Source organism: Capricornis sumatraensis, chromosome 9, assembly GCF_032405125.1.
Source record: "Capricornis sumatraensis isolate serow.1 chromosome 9, serow.2, whole genome shotgun sequence".
Taxonomy (NCBI): Eukaryota; Metazoa; Chordata; class Mammalia; order Artiodactyla; family Bovidae; genus Capricornis; species Capricornis sumatraensis.
The window spans coordinates 62,114,407-62,127,290 of record NC_091077.1 but is presented as its reverse complement, the minus strand read 5'-3'; positions in this window follow the sequence as shown (position 1 = coordinate 62,127,290).

Genomic DNA, 12,884 nt, shown 5'->3' with positions numbered 1-12,884 from the left:
ACTGCAGTCCATTGGGGTCACAAAGAGTCTGACACAACTTAGTGACTGAACAACATCAACAAAGCTCATAAAATCAGCTTCTGAAAATATCTAACTCTCTGACGACCTGTCCTGCCAGTCTCCCCCTCCCCTCAGCACCCCACCTCATTCCTGATCTCCATTCTAAACTTTCAGAGCGTGTTGAAGGTCAGAGGCACATGATTTAATTCTTGTTGCGGTAGATGGCCAGTGGCAATTTATAGTCAATAAAGGTGTGGATGACCTTGTTGTGCACATACCCTGCGGAGCTAGGACTCTGTTTCCTCACTGAAGTGTTGTTTTCCTTTGTTTTTCCTTTGTTGTTGCATTCCCTCTCTTTCCTGATTAGTAACTGATTAAATCTGCCCTTTGGAACTCAGGGAAGGTCTAGGACACTAACGACGTTTCTCTATAGACAAGAAATGGTAAACATGGAAAGGTTTTTATACCTAGTGAATGTCCTGGAGGGCCCTGCTCATTTTCAGATTTAGTGAGGAATGCTGCTGCTGCTGCTGCAACGGCTAAGTCGCTTCAGTCGTGTCTGACTCTGTGCAACCCCATAGACGGCAGCCCACCAGGCTCCCCTGTCCCTGGGATTCTCCAGGCAAGAACACTGAAGTGGGTTTCCATTTCCTTCTCCAATTCGTGAAAGTGAAAAGTCACAGTGAAGTTGCTCAGCTGTGTCCGACTCTTCGCGACCGCATGGACTGCAGCCCACCAGGCTCCTCCACCCATGGGATTCTGCAGGCAAAAGTACTGGAGTGGGGTGCCATTGCCTTCTCCAAGTGAGGAATGCTTACCTCCTCAAATTCATAGTAGTGTGAGAGGTCACAGACAGCAACACAAGCCTCAAGCATCATTTGCCTATGTGGTGTTTCTCAGAATTTTTGCTTTTTTTTAAATTGAACTATAGTTGGTTTACAGTGTTGTGAAGGAGGAGACAGAGCTGGACTCCGTCTTAGGCCACGCTGCGAACATTAGGCTACACGCATGGTCGCCTTCCCAATGGACTCTGAACTTTGTGCCCGGTGTCTATAGAAATGGCATACCAATGGAAAACCAGACCCCGGGATAAAAGAGCCTCAGGGCTTGTACTTGGACTCTCCGTTGCCTAAAAGAATATGCTAATTATCTCTGTAAAAGAACAAAGTGGTAAATTCCATTATGTTTATCAGGATATGACCACAGGCCTATTGATAAATATCCACTGTTTATCTAGTCTTGTGACACATGAATCATGGGTTAACTTTGATCGTTGTCTCTCTTTTACCTTGTCCAGACTAGTCTCAAGGAATCTGGGGAGGTGGGTTTGAGCAAGTACGCTTAGGGTATATAAAGTTTTCACAAAAACTGGTCGGGGTCCTTGACTAAGAGGAGACTCTGCCTTGGGCCCGCCAGTGTAATAAACTGCACTCCACTATCTGCATTGTCCTGAGTGAGTTTGTTTCCCAGAATGCATGGCTACAACAGTTGTATTAGTTTCTGGTGTGTAGCAAAGTGATTTAGATGCACACTCACACATATGTGTGTATACATATACATGTTTGTATTCTTTTTCATTCTTTTCTTTTATCATTTATTACAAGATACTGAATAGAGTTTCCTGTGCTACACATACAGTAAGACCTTGTTATTTACCTATTTTAGATATAGTAATGTGTATACTTGGTTGCCAGTGTATAATAAAAGCAAGTGGTTTCTCATTAAGGTCTTTCCAGCTTTCCTGAAAGACTCAGAGAATTTGAAAACACTTCTGTGCATTCCCACAGGGCAATAGTCCATTGAAACTGAGTTGTGTTTGATGGGGTTCTGCAGTCTCCACAGCCCCTACAGGCCATGTGACTCTCACTTTTGTTACCACCTGGTTATGATAGGAACAGAGTGAAGGGACAAAGTAGGTGATTTAATAGTTATTTGCACTAGGGGATTTTAAGTAGAAAAAATATGGGAGACCCCTGGAAGTTATTGATTACTCAAGAAAGCAGATTTTCTTAACCATAAAACCAAGCAGGCTTGCTTAGCAACAAAGCCTTACAGTAGATGCATGATACATGCCCCCAAACAACACAACACTGGTGACATGAGACCCATATGCCTCCCAGTGAGCGCAGTAAGTTAATGATCCCCAGGACATGCTCTCTGCACACATAAAAAAACAGTAATTTGTGGACCTAGCTTGACCATGTAGGGAAAAAAAACTCTCCCACCCAATCTGGAGGAGGATCTGATGATGGAAACGTGACATCTACTCAAGAAAAACAAAGTTCTTCTCCCCTCCCCACTTTTCCTTTGATTATAAAACTGTAGCCCAATAAGCTCTTGGGGCATGGCACCCCCACAACCACAGCAGTCCTGTTCTAATGAGTCACTTCTTATTTATCATTGCACCTCTTGATGAATTCCTTTCTGCTCTAGGACATAAAGGACTGTGGTACTGGAGCTCTTTGGAGCCCCTGAAATGACATCCCAATGGTTTCAGTCTCTGTGAGTTTCAGCCCCAAATTTAGCCTGGACCTCTGGTTTTAAACAAGTTAGAACTGGACATGGAACAACTGACTGGTTCCAAATCAGGAAAGGAGTACGTCAGGCTGTATATTGTCATCCTGCTTATTTAACTTATATGCACAGTACCTCATGAGAAATGCTGGACTGGATGAAGCACAAGCTGGAATCAAGATTGCAGGGAGAAATATCAATAACCTCAGATATGCAGATGACACCACCCTTATGGCAGAAAGTGAAGAACAACTAAAGAGCCTCTTGGTGAAAGTGAAAGAGGAGAGTTAAAAAGTTGGCTTAAAACTCAACATTCAGAAAATTAAGATCATGATATCCGGTCCCATCACTTCATGGCAAATAGATGGGGAAACAGTGGCTGACTTTATTTTCTTGGGCTCCAAAATCACTGCAGATGGTTGATTACAGCCATGAAATTAAAAGATGCTTGCTCCTTGGAAGAAAAGTTATGACCAACCTAGAAAGCATATTAAAAAGAAGAGACTTTACTTGGCCAACAAATGTCCATCTAGTCAAAGCTGTGGTTCTTCCAGGAGTCATGTATGGATGTGAGACTCAGACTATAAAGAAAGCTGAGTGCTGAAGAATTTATGCTTTTGAAACTGTGGTGTTGGAGAAGACTCTTGAGAGTCCCTTCGACTGTAAGAAGATCCAACCAGTCTATCCTAAAGGAAATCAGTCCTGAATATTCATTGTAAGGACTGATGCTGAAGCTGAAACTGAATACTTTGGCCAACTGATGCAAAGAGGTGACTCACTGGAAAAGACCCTAATGCTGGGAAAGACTGAAAGCGGAAGAAGGGGACGATAGAAGATGAGACGGTTGGACGGCATCACTGACTCAATAGACATGAGTTTGAGTAAACTCCGGGAGTTGGTGATGGACAGGGAGGCCTGGCGTGGGGCAGTCCATGGGGTCTCAAAGGGTCAGAGATGACTGAGTGACTGAACTGAGCTGAACTGGTTTTAAATATTGGCTATTCTTCTTCTTAAATTCTTTTCAAACTTTTAAAAAGGTAAAATCATAACTCTCATACAGATGTGAAATGAGCTTGCTGTAGTGATTTATTTTAACTCCTTTAATGCACGAACCTGTGAGATGTTACAGCCAGTGTAAAGGAGAGTCCAAAGAACAAACACAAGTATGGATCACAGATTGAGATAAAAGTACATATGGAGGCAAAACTAGCCTCTTCCATAGTGGGGGAGAGAAGTCAGTTTAACAAGTCACAGGACAAAAATGACTGTCTATAGGCAAAGATTATTTTCCATTGCTCTGGGTTATCTACATCTTCAGTCAGCTCTTCGCATCAGGTGGCCAAAGTATTGGAGCTTCAGCTTCAGCATCATTCCTTCCAATGAATACTCAGGGTTGATTTTCTTTAGGATTAACTGTTTTGATCTCCTTGCTGTCCAAGGGACTCTCAAGAGTCTTCTTCAGCACCACCATTTGAAAGCATCAATTCTTCAGAGCTCAGCCTTCCTTATGGTCCAGCTCTCACATCCATACATGACTACTGGAAAAACCACAGATTTGACTATATGGACCTTTGTCAGCAAAGTGATGCTTCTGCTTTTTAATACTCTGTCCAAGTTTGTCATAGTTTTTCTTCCAAGGAGCAAACATCTTTTAATTTCAGGGTTGCCATCACCATCCACAGTGATTTTGGAGCCCCCCCAAAAAATAGTCTGCCACTATTTCCATTGTTTCCCCATCTATTTCCCATGAAGTGATGGGACCGGATGCCATGATCTTAATTTTTCGAATGTTGAGTTTTAAGCCAGCTTTTTCACTCTCCTCTTTCACTTTCATCAAGAGGCTCTTTTAATTCTTCTTTGCTTTTTTCCATAAAGGTGGTGTCATCTGCACATCTGAGGTTATTGATATTTCTCCTGGCAATCCTGATTCCAGATTGTGCTTTACCTACCCTGGCTTTTTTCATGATGTACTCCGCATATAAGTTAAATAAGCGGGGTGACAATATACAGCCTTGACATACTCCTTTCCTGATTTGGAACCAGTCTGTTGTTCCATGTCCAGTTCTAACTGTTGCTTCTTGACCTGAATATAGGTTTCTCAGAAGGCCGATAAGGTGGCCTGGTATTCCAATCTCTTTAAGAATTTTCCACAGCTTGTTGTGATCCACAGTGTCAAAGGCTTTAGCATAAATGAAGAAGAAGTAGATGTTTTTTTGGAATTCTCTTGCTTTTTTCTATGATCCAGCAGATGTTGGCAATTTGACCTCTGGTTCCTCTGCCTTTCATAAATCCAGCTTGTACATCTGAAAGTTCTCAGTTCATGTACTGTTGAAGCCTAACTAGGAGAATTTTGAGTGTTACTTTGCTAGCATGTGAAATGAGTGCACTTGTGTGGTACTTTGAACTTTCTTTGGCATTGCTTTTTTTTGGGATTGGAACAAAAACTGACCTTTTCCAGTCCTGTGGCCACTGCTGAGTTTTCCAAATTTGCTGGCATAATGAATGCAGCACTTTAACAGCATCATCCTTTAGGATTTGAAATAACACAGCCGGAATTCCATCACCTCCACAAGCTTTGCTCATAGTGGTGCTTCCTAAGGACCACTTGACTTCACACTCCAGGATGTTTGGCTGTAGGTGAGTGATCAAACCATCGTGGTTATCTGCGTCATTAAGACCTTTTTGTACAGTTTTTCTGTGTATTCTTGCCACCTGTTCTTAATATGTTCTGCTTCTGTTAGATTCATACCATTTCTTTCCTTTATTGAGCCCATCTTTGTATGAAATGTTCCCTTCATATCTCTAATTTTCTTGAAGAGATCTCTAGTCTTTCCCATTCTATTGTTTTCTTCTATTTCTTTGCATTATTCACTTAGGAAGACTTTATTCTCTCTCCTTGCTATTCTTTGGAACGCTGTATTCAGATGGGGATATCTTTCCTTTTCTCCTTTGCCTTTCATTTCTCTTCTTTTCTCAGCTATTGTAAGGCTTCCTCAGACAACCACTTTGCCTTTTTGCATTTCTTTTTCTTGGGGATGGTTTTGATCACTGCCTCCTATAAAATGTTACAAACTTCCATCTGTAGTTCCTCCGGCATTCTATCAAATCTAATCCCTTGAATCTATTTGTCGCTTCCACTGTATCATCATAAGGGATTTGATTTAGGTCGCATGTGAATGGCCTAGCAGTTTTCTCTACGTTCTTCAATTTAAGTCTGAATTTTACATTAAGGAGTTCATGATCTGAGCCACAGTCACCTCCCAGTTTGGTTTTGCTGACTGTATAGAGCTTCTCCATCTTTGGCTGCAAAGGATATAATCAGTCTGATTTCGGTGTTGACCATCTGGTGATGTCTGTGTGTAGAGTCTTCTCTTGTGTTGTTGGAAGAGGATGTTTGCTATGACCAGTGTGTTCTCTTGGCAAAACTCTGTTACCCTTTGCCCTGCCTCATTTTGTACTCCAAGGCCAAACTTGCCTATTACTCCACGTATCTCTTGACTTCCTATTTTTGCATTCCGGTTCCCAGTGATGAAAAGGACATCTTTTGGTGTTAGTTCTAGAAGATCTTATGGGTGTTCATAGAACTGTTCAACTTCTTCCTCTTTGGCATTAGTGGCTGGTGCATAGCCTTGGATTACTGTGATGTTGGATGGTTTGCCTTGGAAACGAACAGAGATCATTCTGTTGTTTTTGAGACTGCACCAAAGAACTGCATTGTGGACTCTTTTGTTGACCATGATGGCTACTCCATTTCTTCTAAGGGATTTTTGCCCACATGGTCATCTGAATTAAATCTGCCCATTCCCATCCATTTTAGTTCACTGGTTCCTAAAATGTCAATGTTCACTCTTGTCATCTCCTGTTTGACCACTTCCAATTTACTTTGATCATGGACCTAACATTCCAGGTTCCTATGCAGTATTGTTCTTTACAGCATCAGACTTGACTTTTGCCACTAGACATACCCATACCTGGGCATTGTTTCTGTTTTGGCTCAGCCTCTTCATTCCATCTGGAGCTATTTCTCCACTCTTCTCCAGTACATATTGGACACCTACTGACCTGGGGGATTAATCATTCAGTGTCCTATCTATTTGCATTTTCATATTGTTCATGTGTTCTCAAGGTAGGAATGCTGAAGTGGTTTGCCATTCCCTTTTCCAGTGGACCACGTTTTGTCAGAAATCTCCACCATGACCTGTCCATCTTGGGTGGTCCTACATGGCATGGCTCATAGTTTTGTTAAGTTACACAAAGCTGTGATCCATGTAATCATTTTGATTAGTTTTCTGTGATTATGGTCTTCATTCTGTCTGCCCTCTGATGGATGAGGATGAGAGGCTTATGCAAGCTTCCTGATGCCCTTTACTGGGCCTCAGTTTCCCCATTTGTTAGAAAGTAAGATCAAACTAGATGATCCCCAAGGTCCCTTTCAACTTTGAGAGTCTGTCTATACATGTAGATTGAGCTTCCCTGATGGCTCAGCTGGTAAAGAATCTGCCTGCAATACAGGAGACACAGGTTTGACACAGGTCGGGAAGATCCTCTGGAAGAGGAAATGGTGGCCCACTCCAGCGTTCTTGCCTGAAAAATCTAATGGACAGAGAAGCCTGCTGGGCCACAGTCCAGTCCAAAGGGTCACAATGAGTCGGACTTGATTGAGCAACTAAACACACATACACGTAGGTGGACCTATGGCTAATTCATGTTAATGGTTGGTAGATGCCAACACAATACTGTCAACCCATTATCCTTCAATCAAAAATAAATAAATTTTTAAAAACACATACATACATACCTGTATAAAACTAGTAGGAATGCTCTGGAAGTCATTTCAATCCCCTTTGGCTAGCCCATTTTAGAGATCAAGAAATTGAAGCCCAGAGAGGGACAGACCTTGCCCAAGGCTACCCAGCAGAAATGGGATGATAATCCAGGTTTCTGGCCTCTCGCTCAGGCTTGCACCTCTGGGTGGCATTGCAAAAGCACAGCCCCTTTCTCACTTCACTCTTTTGAACCATGAAAGCAGCTGGAGGCCTGACAGGGCCTAGGGGAACAGAGGTTGGACTACTCGGGCAGGCCCAGCAGGGCTGGGGAAGGTGCCACAGGAGTACCCAGGGTGGGACGCCCCATTCAAATTTGCATTGCTTTCATTCCCCCAAATTTTCATCTCATTAGAGCCTTTGCCTAGAGCTGTGATTCTCAATGCTGGCTATACACTGGAATCACCAGGAGAGCCTTAAGCAAACGACCTAGGATTCCAGGCCCAGGCTGCACCGCAGAATGGGACCCAGGCAGCAACATTTTTTTAAAGTAACCCCCAGATGATTCCTAGGTGCAGCCAACTTGGAGAATTACTGGACAAAAGCAGCTTTTCTCTAACAGTAATAAACATGCACAATACCTGGGATCTCATTAAAATGCAGATTATGCTTCAGCAGGTCTGGGTAGAGCCCACGAATCTGTGTTTCTAAGAAGCTGCTGATGAGGCCAGGGTTATCCAGGAGCCCACAGGGTAGCAATGGTCAGGACCAGACACTCTCTCCACCCCTGAGCTGTAGGGGTGGGATACAGATGGAATCTCTATTTCCTCCCAAGAAAGGCGTCTGGTGAACCTATTTCCTCCTCCTCTGTTTACTGAAACAGAGCAGAAAGGACAAAGCCTCAGCTGTTGCCAGATTCTCACTCTACACCTCATTGCCCTGCTACATGTCGAGGCAGGATGGATTCCGTGATGTCTGAAGGTCAGTGCAGATGCAGCACCCTGAGACATGTCTCGCTCCAGTGAGCTGCCCAAGGGAAGCTGGGTGGATCCAGGCAGTCTGGCCTAAAGCCTGTTCTTTGAACAGCTCTCCTCAACTTTTCCTACCCTTCCTCCTGACTCCTTCCCTGCCCCTTCACTAGCCTCCAAAGTGGCTCTCAAGATAGTTTGAATTAAACAGACCTTGGCTGTTGTGCCAGTAACCTTCCAACCAAAGACAACCCCACTGACTTATGAGGAAAGAGGGCAATGCCTAACTGAGGGGGAGAGTATTAGGAAATTTGTCCCTTCTAAGGGCTTGGGACATGGACTCAGGGACAGGGTCACAATGCAACAGATTTCAGTTGGGCAGAATCTTGCTCAAAACTCCTGCATGTGTGCCTTTACAATTGAAACTGAGTCCCCCTAAAACTGAGCTCCCTCTCTATCCAAACTTTATTATCTTTCTTGTCCTCTCTGATCTCAAGCCTGTACTAACTGAAAACTAATCAACTAGAGTCAGATAACTAAAATTGCTGTTGTCAATAACATGTTAATGTACCAAAATTACTATTGTAGATATCATTATTAATGTACAAACTCAGGTAGCTTTTCGAGGGGCAAGATGAGCTAATAGACCCCTGAGCCATGGATCACCTGGCTCAAGAATCATAAACCAGAGATATCCTGACCTCCTGAAATTACGATTAAGAAATGTCACAAGGATAATTAATTCCAACCTCTATGTTCCTCCCCTTGCAGAAACGCCTAATCAGCGACTGCACTGGAGTGGACCTCTGAGGCCTGTCTCCCAGTTCCCTACTGTGGCACCCGGCAGTGAGTGAGTGCTGTTCTTTTCTTCACTACCACTCCACCGTGTCAGTACACTGGCTTTCCCGGGCATTGGAGCCGCAGATCCAAGTTGGTTTGGTAATATTCATAACAGTTCCCAAAGATTTCTATCAGCTATCTAATTCATTCATTCATTCAGCAAGCATTTGCTGGACAGAGCAATGCCAGTGTCACAACCCTGGGATGCAATCCGCCAGCACTCACTTCTATTGCTTCAGGCACCTCACACCCTCCAGGGTTGGTCGGAAATGAGCAGCGGTCAGCAACCACCTGTAGTACATTCATGCCGCCAGCAGGGGGAGACCGCTGCCCAATTTGGGCTCCTTACCTGACACACTGGCCCAGTGTGGACAGACCTGGTTTTTCTAGAGAAGCTGGGAATCCAGATTTTTATGTGAATGTTTCAAATCGTTAAGTATGGGGAGAGAATTCAGATAGTAATAAAAACTGTGTAAGTTAAAAATAAGTCTGTAAGACAGATATCCCTAAAAACCCAAGTGAGCACATTCTGAAGTTGACCCCAAAGAATGGGATCCTGAAATTCATTCAAAAATGCCAGGGCTTCACATCATTCATTTAATGCTCGCTTTTGACATGTGGGGAGACTGAGGACCAGAGAGAAGGGAGACTTGCCCAGGTTTGTTAGGGCAGAGCCAAGAGTTGGTGCCTGGGGTCCTACTTCTGGTCCAGGTCATCTAGCCGTGGGAAGCATTCCCACCAAAACCCTGGGGTCCTCAGGGAGACGAGACTGGCATGCTCCGAGAGCTGGTCCTGACTAGGGGAGCCCTGACGGACCGGGGAGGTCGCCAGAGCCCAAGGGCAGGAGGGGGAGCCGGAGTTTATTTTTAGCTGCCTAGAATGTGCCTCTAAGCCTTATTTAGACATCAGGCGACAGAGTGAGCTGGAGGCAGCAGGGACGGGGGAGGAGAGAGCCCCCCCTCCCTGCGCTCCTCTTACAACTGCTCTTCCCAGCCCTGCCCCTTATCATCCTTTCTGGGGGCTCTGGGGCTGCTCTAAATAGCAGCCCTTGCTGGCGTGGGTGCTGTCCTGCTCTGGCTGGCTGGCTGGCTTCCTCCTCCACCTCCACCCTTCTTCCCATCCCCACAGTCCCACAGAGAAATAGAACTCCAGGATCCTGGAATGTTTTTTCTTCATCTTCTGGGCTCACAGATCCCTTTGAGAAGCTGTAGTAATTTACTACGGTGGTTTAGAGCTTACGTTGTGGAGTGTGATGGACCTGAGTTCAACTCCAGCACACGACCCTAAGCAAGACCTTACACTCCCCAAACCCAAGTTTCCACTTCAGTAAAGTGGAAATAGTAACCCCCTCCCACCCCCGCCCACAACCTCCATCACGGTTCCTGAAGATTAAATGTGATAAAATATGTACAGACCTTAGCCTGTCATAACAAATCCTCAGTAAATTATGGCAAGAGTGATTAAAGCTACAGACCTATCCAGAAAAAACAGAATTGCTCATACATGTACAGTTGTGAATGTAATTTCAAGATGTTCAGGTAGCCCCTGAAGCCTGCTGATCCCAGTCCAACTTTGGACCCAATTCAGCTAATTCAACCATTCATTCATTTGTTCAACAGATTTTGCTAGAATTTACTCCGTGCCTGGCACTGGGTAAAGTGTGGGGTAGGGGGATGTGAGGCCTGAGAAGGGAATGTATGTGAATTATCCAGGGTTAAAAATGGAAACCAATAGCAAGTTAAAGATTAGAATGAAAGTCTCTCTCTTTTTTGAAGGAACTTTCTTAAGGTATAATGTATACACACACACACACAAATTGTACATATGTAACCTATATGACTGAATGAGTCTGGTCATAAGTATGCACCCCTGAAACCATCGCCACAATCGAGGTAATAGACATTTCCATCACTTCCAAAATTTTCCTTGCTCCCCTTTGTTTTTTGGTTTTGTTTGTTTTGTTTTTGTGGAAAGAACACTTACCATGAGATCCACCTTCTCAACAATGTCCAAGTGCACAATATTACTGTTAACTCCAGACACTGTGTTGTTCCACAGAATCTCTGGAACCACCGAACTCTCTGCTTCCAAGACATTCTTTGAGATACCTCATATGAGTGGATTCATGCAGTATTTGTCCTTCCGTAACTGGTTCTTTTTGCTTAGCACAATATTTTCCAGGTTCAGCCATGTTGTCCCAAGTGGCAGAATTTCTTTTTAAAGGCTAACTAAACTTTGATTGTATGCATACAATCATTTATCTGTCATTGGGCCTTTGGCTGATTCCAGATCTTGGCTTTTGTTAATGTTACAGTGGACATTAGGAGTACAAATAACTCTTCACCATCCTGATTTCAATTCTTTTGAAAATATACCCAGAAGTGAGATTGCTGGATTATAGTACTGTACTTTTTAATTTTTTGAGAACCCTCCATACTGCTTTTCATAGCGACTATATCATTTTATATTCCCACCAACATGTACCAGAATGCAAGCGTCTTGGGTGCCAATCTTGATTTCTTTGAGGAAGAAATTCTGTGTCTGGGAAAAAAAAAAAAAAATTAGTCACTCAGTCTTGTCTGACTTTTTGCAACCCCATGAACTTGTAGCCCATCAGGCTCCTCTGTCCATGGAATTCTTCAGGCAAGAATACTGGAGTAGGTAAGCCATTCCCTTCTCCAGGGAATCTTCCCAACCCAGGGATCAAACGTAGGTCTCCTGCATTGCAGGCTGATAGATTCTTAACCCTCTGAGCCATCAGATGGTGTCCCCATGTCTGAAAGGGGACCACAATGAAGAGTTCTTCAAGTCACAATCACAATGGATCTGGACATCCATTCCCTCCGGACCCCTACCCCAGCAGGCCCTCGCGTGCTTTTTCCAACATGCTTTACCTCCCACTGTTAGCCTCCCTCAATGGGGACCTCACTGCCAAGCTGGACCCCTGAATCTTGGACCAGCTGGAAGGTCTTTCTTCCCAAGGAGGTGGAGCCCCAACAACCCCTGATTGCTCTACCCACTGCATCTAGTTTTCCAGGAACACTGATTATCTTCAAGCGCTTGAGATGCAAAAGTGCCTTGAAAAAGCACAGTGGCAGTGGGGTGACCTGAAGATCTGATCTCCTTCCCTCCTTGCCCAACTTCCAAGGCCTTCCCGACCTCGCGCTCCCCCAGCCATCCAGGTTCCAGATCCCTCCCTCTGCAGCTGCTTCTTTAAGAAGCATCCTAGGAACTGGTCCTGCTACTGTCCTTGGATCCTGTCCAGGGCCCTGATTTAAAAGGTATTGCAACGGTTTAAAAAAAAAAAAAAGTGCTGTAACCCAAGGCCCTGGTAACCACAACACTGCCGGCTGCTACAGCCGCCTCCTAGGCGAGAGAGAGGAAACTGCTCCCCGCCTACCCGCCTACTCCGGGACAGACACTCATGCTCAGCCTCCGTGCAGCTCCCGCCTCCCTACCACATTATCTCTGGCTGCAAGCTCAGCGGGGTCGGGGCCTGAGCCGAACCGGGGGCTGCAGGCCTCCTGGACCCTAGAGCCTTTGGGAAGCGTCCCCGTTCCCTCCTGAACAGTTTCGGGAGATGTTTGAGAGCTTCGGAAGAGCACTTTCTGTCCGCTCTCCACCTGAGCCCCGAGAGGGACCCTGAATAATAACCCCAATCCGATTGCGCCACTCCCACTGTCCACATGATTAAGTAAGAACGTCTTGGCCAAGATTTCAGTGTCCTCTGGTCTCTTTCCGTCCCCCACACTCCTTGCTCTCGCCGAACACACGCAAAGCAGCTGGGCCCCTCTGAAAA